General features: G+C 43.2%; 1 protein-coding gene across 1 annotated transcript in view; it reads right to left on the bottom strand.

Annotated features, from left to right (window-relative positions):
• The window catches only part of TOGARAM2 (TOG array regulator of axonemal microtubules 2), a 61,427-nt gene extending 57,689 nt beyond the window's left edge, over positions 1 to 3,738 (bottom strand). The window contains exon 1 of the mRNA XM_081264822.1: positions 3,718 to 3,738. The gene's annotated coding sequence lies outside the window, so the exon portion shown is untranslated. The remainder of the gene's footprint in view (positions 1 to 3,717) is intronic.
• Between the last annotated feature and the right edge of the window lie 5,576 nt (positions 3,739 to 9,314).

The following is a 9,314-nucleotide window of genomic DNA, read 5'->3' on the forward strand; positions in this document are numbered from 1 at the left end:
ATACAGAAAAAATATTTTTAAAGTCTCATCAAAGAAATAGAAGATGACAAAGAAGAAAACGCCTGGAGGCAAAAGGATTGCAAGTTTGGGTCTAGTCTGGGCAACTTAACAAGATCCTGTCTCGGGGCTGGGGATGTGGCTCAGGTGGTAGCGCGCTCGCCTGGCATGCGTGCGGCCCAGGTTCGATCCTCAGCACCACATACAAACTAAGATGTTGTGTTCGCCGAAAACTAAAAAATAAATATTAAAATTCTCTCTCTCCTCTCTCTCTCTCTCTCCTCTCTCTTAAAAAAAAAAAAAAAAAAAAAAAAAAGATCCTGTCTCAAAATAAAAATAGATACATACAAAGGTAGCTCACCTGGGCATGGTGGTGCACACCTGTAATCCCAGCAGTTTGGGAGGCTAAGGCAGGAAGATCACAAGTTCAAAGCCAGCCTTAGCAAGTCAGTGAGGCCCTAAGCAACTTAGTGAGACCCTGTCTCAAACTAAAACATAAATAGGCTGGTGATGGGCTTACCAAAAAAAAAAAAAAAAAAGAAGAAGAAGAAGAAGAAGAAGAACAAGAAAGAGAAGGAGAAGGAGAAGGAGCTCAGTACTAGGTATTTCTACCACTGAAGGATATGGTAGAGCAACTCTGGGCTCAACTCCCAGTACTACAAAACAAAAAGCAAAAATAAAAATAATAGAAACACAGCAAATGAAAATTTTAGAACTGAAATAATAATAAATAAATGCAACTGAAATAAACAAATCAATATGAATATGACTATGAAAGAGGAAAGAATCAATGAACTCAAAGATAGAACCATAGAATTACTCAGGATGAACAAACAGAGACTAGACTAAAAAGAAATGAACAATTTCAGGAGCCTGAGAGATTATAATAAAAGATTTTACATTTATATTATTGTAGTTCAAGAGGGATAGAAGAAAGGGTATGGGACTGAAAAGGAGTCCAGAGAAATTCTGGCTGAAAACTTCCCAAGTCTGGTGAAAGATACTAATCTACAGATTCAAGAAAATGAGCAACCCCAAACAGGATGAACCCAAAGAAATTCACATCAAGATGTATCATAATCAATGTTCAGAAAAGAAAAAAATCTTGAAAGTGTCAAGAGAGAAATGGCCCATTGTCTACAGACTTCACATCAAAAACCAAGCAGGCCCAAGGGAACAGGTACAACACTTTCCAAAGATTGAAAGAAACACTGCCAACTCAGAATTCTGTACCCAGCAAAAATATTCTTGAAGAATGAAGATGAAATGAAAATATTCTAAGAGAATTTGTCACCAGCAGACAAAAGATGGATAAATTTCTTCATACAGAAAGGAAATGATAAAAGAAAGAAATGTGAAATATTAGGAATGAAGAAACAACTGGGAAAGAATTTCAAAATGTGGGTCAACAGTTATACCATGTCTTGTTATTTACCCTGAAGAACTAAAGTCAACTTAACGATAGTGATAGATGCATACCCACTTTTATAGCACCACAATTCAGAAGAGCCAAACCATGGAACCAGTCTAGGTGTCCATCAATGGATGAATGGATAAAGAAAATGTGGCACATATACACAATGGAGTTTTAGTCAACCCTAAAGAAAAATGTAATTATGGCATTTGCAGGGAAATTGTGGCATTTTGCAGGAAGTTCCTAAATTCAAGACACATTTTGTGCCTTGTTTTCTTTGACTTCTTGTCAACATGCAGGAACTAGAGACCATCATGTTAAGGGAAATCAGTCCAACTCAGAAGGTTAAGGGTGGTATGTTTTCTCTCATATGCGGAAGCTAGAGAGGAAAAAGGAAAACATCAGTGGGATGCATCTCCTAAAAATCAAAGGGAGTAGAAGGGACCAAGGGCTGGGAGGCAGGGATGGAGAGAGGGGTAAGTGCCGGGGAGTGACATTGGCCACTGGTGTTGTTATATGGTGCGTCTGTACAAATATGTAACATCAAATCTCATCAGTAAGTACAACCATAATGAACCAATAAAAAAATGTGGGAAAAAAAGCAGTTCCACATGACAGGGTCGGCTTCTCTTCCCTGGAGCAGTGTCCCAGGGACTTGAAAGATCCTGAGCACAGCATCTACAACTGGATGCCACCAAGAGACCAAGTCAAAGAGCACATTAGAGGACTTTTGATCCACTACCTCACCGCTGCCTGCCAGCTAGTGTGGGAGGTTTTCTGTGGCTTGACGCTGACAGCTTTCTGACAAGACAGCTTGCTCACTGAGACTCTGTGTCCTGTCACAGACACGTGTGCGGAGGAGAAGGCAGTGACTGAAAGGTCTCCAGGAAGCCTGATCACGAGGCTAAGAACCTAATTCCACAGGGACTAGCACAACCAAACCCTTGGTGTGGACTTCAAACAACCTTTCCCATCACGTTAGAGCTGCCCTCCAAGGAGGAAGGCAAGCAGGTGGGGACAGAGGTGACCTGCCTGAGCCAGAGCCTGGGGGCAGGTGCAGGGGGAAATGCCAAGTTAGGGTTCAGATCTGCTTTCTTCCCCAACACACAGGAGGAAAGGTGTCAGCAAACCACAGCCCACCCAGAGGGAGGAGGATGTGACAGCCAGCGAGGGAGGGGCTCCAGACCACATCACACAAGCAACAGCGAGGACATACAGAGAGACTCAGAGGGGAATGCGAGCGAGCGCACCATTCAGCCATTGGCAAGAAAACAAGCCCCGGTGGATTGGGTTTGGCCACGTGGTTCCAGGAACTGGAATGCTAATTAATGGGTGTGCAGAATCAACTTCTTAACAAATGGCTCTAAGGATGGACTTTCACAAAATACAGTGCGTCCTCCATCCTTAGAGATGTCCAAGAAGCCTGGCAGCAAACCTCCAACTTCCCAGACCTCAACCCCACCAAGAACCTTTACAGCTCAGGGATTCTGGAATATAGTGGAAATGAAAGGCAATTTCCTCAGAATCCAAGTGGATTTTGCATTCTATTCTGACTACTCTGGAACCATACCCTTGGCCAGACTTTTCCAGGGCCAGAAAGAGTCTCCAGCCCAGCTATTCCCAAAATAGTGGTTTTGTGGGACAAATGCGAGTGCAAAAAGAAAAGGTTCTAATGCTATAGAAAGTTTGGGAAGCATGGGCTTAAATAACATTGCTCTAGTTTTAACTCTCAGAGCCTCTAATATGCTCTAGGTATTTTGATACTTCCAAAGGGGTAGCATATGAAACAATTTCCAAATCTGCATGGCTATAAAGACCTGGGTGTTTATAAAATATTTCTGAAGACCAGAGTTTTAAAGCACACACAATATGAAACTCTGCTCTAATCTGTTTCAAAGTTTCTAAGGCAACTAGTCCAGAACTTGAGCACAACCAAATAACAAATTCATCCTTCAATAATATTGTACCTCTTGGGACCCTCTCGAAAGATCAGATCTGCAGTCAAGATGTATACTCTCTCTCCTCAGCTGGTCCAAGAACCCTCTCATGACTTCCCTCCGCAAAAGACATCACAAGCAAAGGGGAAGAAAAAGCAGTCAGAGAAAGAAATACCCCAGAGAAGATGGAAAACCAGGTTCAATGACAGGAGAAAAAGAGAGAGAATATCTTCTCACCTCAGAAGGGTTGACGGGGACCCCACATGCACCCCATCAATCCTTTCTCTGAACTACCACCAAACACTAAGCCTGTCTGTGCATTTCGTCCTCTCTGGACTGTGACTGACAAGCGCAGCTTCCGGCTGTTACCTGAGCAGCCAGCCGTCAGGTTCCTCTCTCGGGCCTGCTGGTCTCCAGTGCGCTCACACCATCAGCCCCGGCTTCCTGGGAGGGAGCGGGACAGGAGAGGACAAGCACATCCCCCTCAAGGAAACCAGCCAGGGCTGGCCAGAGAGGGAGCAGCCCAGTGATTTCTGGGCCCTGGTTCTGTTTGATGGGAATGGAAAGAAAAGACTCTTGTTTCTCTCACTGTTCGCCTGGGTGACAGTTACCATGGATATAAATCAATTTTTGGAGGCTGTCAGTCGCCAGTTGAATATAAAGAGCCTGCTCCTACAGAGCCACAGGCAGGCAGGCAGAGACACACTCAGGGACCGAGGCGGACACAAATTCAGGTGTGGACACAGGAGTGGACACAGGCAGGCGCCTGGCTCCCCCCTCCCAGGAAGAAGTAACTTGACTAGGTACTATGTCACTAGTACACAGGACACCCAGAACTCTGAAGGACACCCTCCAGAATGACCAAAGAAAGTATCCAAAATAAGCCCTGAGAGTGGGCCTCCTAATACCTCGATTTCTTTCTTTCTTTCTTTCTTTCTTTCTTTCGTTTTTTTTGGTACCATGGATAGAACCCAGGGACACTTAACCACGGAGCCACATCCTCAGCCTTTTCTTTGTGTTTTATTTTGAAACAGGGTCTCACTAGTAGCCCTTGCTACTAATGGCTCCAAATTAAGACTGTCCAAACCTGCACTAGCTATTGGCGGCACAGGCACTTTTCATACTGACTCATTTGCCCTACAACAAACCTTGGGGTGGATCCTCTTGTTATCCCCACTGTTCAGATGAGAAAATTGAGGCTTAGAGAGGTCTCCCGACTTGTACTGGTAGGGTCAGGATTAAAACCTAGCCTGTCCTGTTCTTTAGCAGTTGATATACATGGTCAGGACTTCCAGAATCCAGACCCAGCTTCACCCCTGAGGCCTCAAACAAATCATTACAGTTCCTGGAACCCCACTTTCTCACCCCTAAAAGGGGAATAAGAATATTTCCCCTGCTTATGTTCTAGCACTGTCATAGGAATCATATATAAGGCAATCCAAATGGAGAGAAAGCAAGAGAACAGAGGAAGTTAACATTCATTAAGTACCTACTATGTGCCAGGGCAGTCACATGATTGTGGATGATGACTTATCTATAATTATGCAAGCAAGGATAGAAACCCAAGAAGAAAGCAGGAGTCAAAGACCTCCAGGGTCAGGAAGCCCAAGAGTCTAGATTCCAACAGAGGTCTGTTTGTTTCCAAAATGTTTGGTTTTTGTGTTGCTTTTTCTTTTTGTTTTGTTTTTGTTCACCAGGATGTCACAGGCATGAAAACTAATGACCTGTTCACATTAATGACCCATGTCCCCTTGGGCCTTTTGTCTTCTGGAATCTTCATTTGCTCGAGTTTGGGTGTGTCCTGACTCACTGGCCACAGAAAGACTGCAACTTCCCACTTCTGCACCAAAGCCCCTGCTTCTCACCCTGCTACCACCCCCACTGCTGCTGCCCCACATGCTGCCAAACAGCCACAAATGCTGTGTGGCTCTGGGCAAAGCCCCTGACCTCTCAGATACCAGTAACCTCATATCTAAATGGGGCTAGAACCAGCACTGAAGATCTCCATGGCAAAACTCAAAGCCTCTCCCCACCCTGAGGTGGCTGGCCTGCTGCACAAACCTGGCTCGAAGCTCAGCTGCAATCCTGCTGAAATGTCTCCGTGCTCAGGTTGTCCTGAGGCTTCATTGTTAAACACAGGTGGACACTTGTCGTCCTCTCTGAGAACAGTGGATAGCTCATTCTTGTGGTGACAGTAAAGAGCAAATATCTCATAATCATCTCGTGCTGATCTTCCTAACAGTGCTACCAGCAGCCAGCCTCCTCCATCCCTCCATCCCAACCAGGGCAACACAGGGCACTGCTTCCCTGGCAGCACGTTCAGCACACACGCTGTTTCTAGGGTGCGTATGGTGGGAGCAGGAGGATAAGAGTATAAAGGAACGAGATGGCCTCTTGGCAGATTACAGGCAGGGGAGAGGAGAGAAAGACGGAGGGGGAAAGAGAATGAAAGAACTGCTCAGTTATGTGTTTGAATGTGGTTGGTCCCCACCCCAAACCCATGTCAAAATGTAATCCCCATTATGAGATATTCAGAGTGCAGACCAGGTGGGACCTTTAAGAGTCAATTAGGAGCTGGGCATGGTGGCCCAAGCCTGTAATCCCACCGGCTCAGGAGGCTCATAAATTCAAAGCCAGCTTCAGCAATGGTGAGGCACTAAGCAACTCAGTGAGACCCTGTCTCTAAATAAAATACAAAATAGGATTATGATTGCTGTATGTATATAGGTGACTCTATGACCAGTGTGATTCTGCAATCTGTACAATTAGAAAAATGAGAAATTATACCCCAATGAATCAAATGTATGAATTGCCCATTGTAATGTCATGTGTAGCTAATAAAAAATAAGTTAAAAAATATGAAGGGTTAAAAAAAAATACAAAATAGGGCTCAGTGGCTGAGTGCCCCTGAATTCAATCCCTAGTACCAAAAAACAGAAAACAAAAAACAAGGCAATTAGGGCTTTGCCCTCATGAATGATTAATCCATTTACATAATCAATGGATTAATGTGTTATTTCAACTATAAAAGTCAGTTTGGTTAGGTCTCTCACCAAGTGATTCCCTATGCCACCCTGGGACTCTGCCAGCAAGAAGGCCATTGTCAGATGTGGGCCCTTGACCTTGGACCAGGACCATGAGAAAAATAAACTTTTTCCTTTATGATTTATAGAGGCTGAGATTTTGTGTTATCAGCAACAGAAAATGCACAATGACAACAGCCCTGTCTAGAATTTGCTATGTCAAGGAAAAAAAATGTCAATTTAACTATTAAAGAGAGCCTCTTGATGGGGAATAAATGAAGATGGGGGGACACGTGTTCTTAAGATTGGAAGGTGGGCACTGTGAGGTGTGCCTGTGGTTCTTGCCCTCGGGAGACTGAGGTAGAAGGATCACATCCCAGAATTCTAGACCAGCCCAAGCCAGAGAGACCCTGCCTCCAACAAAACAAAAACTTTAAAATGCAGATTGAAAGAAGTGACTTTGAAATTGATGACTGGCTGACTCTAGGCCTTGATCTAATTTCATAACATCCCTGAGGTTTTTTATAAGTGTCTGCATGATGCTGGTCCCTGGAGGTATTACAGACTTCTATTTCATCTTTGTAGCCATCCTCTGAGTTGCTCTTGTATTCATGTTGTAGAAGAGAGTACTGACCCTCACAGAGTGGCTTTCCAAAGACCACAGAGTAAGTGTGGGAGATGGGATCTTCGCAATTCTAACTCCAGAGTTTCACAATGCTCAATTCAGGCATAGGAAAAACCCCGCCAGGGCAGCTTGTGCTATAAGGGCCGGGAGGGGTGGGGGGGCATTCACAGTAAGAGGCCACAAAGCTTTAATTTGTACTATTTTTTTTTTTAAGCAGACTGACCCATTTGTTTTCATTGCTTTATTTTTTTAATATTGAAAGATCTGATTCACAAATAGTCCAGACATGGGAACATTTCTTAAAATCTGATAATCCAAAAAATATTATATTTTTGCCCGTTTGCTTAATGCTTTTAATGACAAGCAACTTGAGAGCTTAAAAATGTAATATTAATTTTTAATATAATTTTTCTACTTACAGACTTAAATTTGCACACTTGTAGACTTTGAATTTTTTTTTTTAAATTGGCCTTGTTTATGAAATTTCTCAGACCAGATGTTACAAATGTCTCTGAAATGCAGTAAGCTCTCCTGTGAAACCTATAGGGCACAAAATATGGGTACCATTTCTCTCTCCTGCACTCTTGGGGAACAGACAGCCCTTGCATTATAAGATGCCTTGGGGTGGGGATAGTATGATCTTATTTTTGTATGTGTGTGTGTGTGTGTGTGTGTGTGTGTGTGTGTGTGTGTGTGTATATATGCAAAAAGGAAAGTCTGGGAGAATGTATGCCAAAACATTGATTTTGCTTACATCAGGATGGAGGGTGTTATGGTTTGGATATGAGAGGTCCTCCAAAAGCTCCTATGGTGATTCAGGATGTTCAGAGGTGAAATGATTGGATTGTGAAAGCTGTCCTTTGGTCAGTCCATCCTACAGTGAATGGACTGACTGGTGGTAACTGTAGACAGATGGGGCATGCCTGGAGGAGGTGGGTCACCTTCATCTTCCCTGTGGCCCCTCCCTCTACTCTCCTACTCTCTGCTTCCGGACCCCCTCCAACCCCTGCCATGAGCTGAGCAGCTTTGCCCTGTGGTCCCTTCCCCCATGAGGTACTGCCTCACCTTGGGCCCACAGCAACAGAGTCAGCCATCTATGGGCTGAGACCTCTGGAATTGTCAGCCCCAAATAAACTTTTCCTCCTCTAGGTTGTTTCTGTTGGGTTATTTTGGTTACGGCGACGAAAAAGCTGACTAAAACAGAGGGGATGATGAGACATTTCCATTTCCACTGGTATTTCGAGGCGTTCTATGGTGAACATGGATTATTTATACACAATGGGACAAAATACATGGAGAAAATATTTTCAGACATTGGACAATAGGCAGCCCATGAGTCCTAAGAGGAAGAAACAGATAAAGTGAGGCCCACAGGAACACCAGCTTTCTGCAGAGTCACATTCCAGTCCACAGAGCAGAGAATGTGAATCCCAATCTAGTTGTGTTGAAGAGAAAAAGATGGGAGTTCAGAGAAGGGGAGACAACTGAAAGTCCTGGAAGATACTTCTGGAGAAGAGGGAGGTAGCCAGAAAAACTGCTCCCCAAGAATCTGCTAAGAAGTCCCCAATATAGGGTTGAGGATATATCTCAGTTGGCAGAGTACTTGCCTCACATGCACAAGGTCCTGGGTTCAATCCCCAGCACCACAAAAAAAAAAAAAAAAAAAAAAAAAAAGAAGTCCCTGATCTTCAGTGAAAACTAAGATGTGCACAGAAAAGGTCAGACAAAGAGCTACTGAAATGCAGTGAATTGAATGAGTTCCAACTAGTCAGAAAGGGGAGTTCTTGTTGATAACTCAGGACATTCATATCATAAGCCCCAGAGCCATCTCTTTAAAAATAAAACAAAGAAGAAGAACTAACAAACCAATAGTGGTGATACTGTGGAATTTTTAAAATACTCAATCCAAAATTCATAAAAAGAAGGGAAAAGGAGGAAACAAAGAATAGATGAGACAAAAGAAATGGCAAAATGGCATCCTTAATCTCAATCATACTGACTGTTACATTAAATAAAAGTAGTCTAAACATTTAAATTTAAATGAGAGTTGGTTTGGATAAAAATGAAGATGCAATTATGTGCTACTCCCCCCCCCAAAAAAAAAACACTTTGAAATTAACAGCACAGATTAAAAGGATGGAAAAGGGATATATTACACAAACAATGAACCACTCCTGAAAGCCAAAGTAGCTATATTAATATCACACAGAGTAGACATTAAAACAAGAAACGTTCAAAGTACGAAGAGGAACATTTCACATTAATAAAAGGGTCAATTCAAAAATGAGATATAACAATCTTAAAATGTGTATGTACCC

This window comes from Spermophilus citellus, assembly GCF_964194105.1.
Source record: "Spermophilus citellus genome assembly, chromosome: 13".
Taxonomy (NCBI): domain Eukaryota; kingdom Metazoa; phylum Chordata; class Mammalia; order Rodentia; family Sciuridae; genus Spermophilus; species Spermophilus citellus.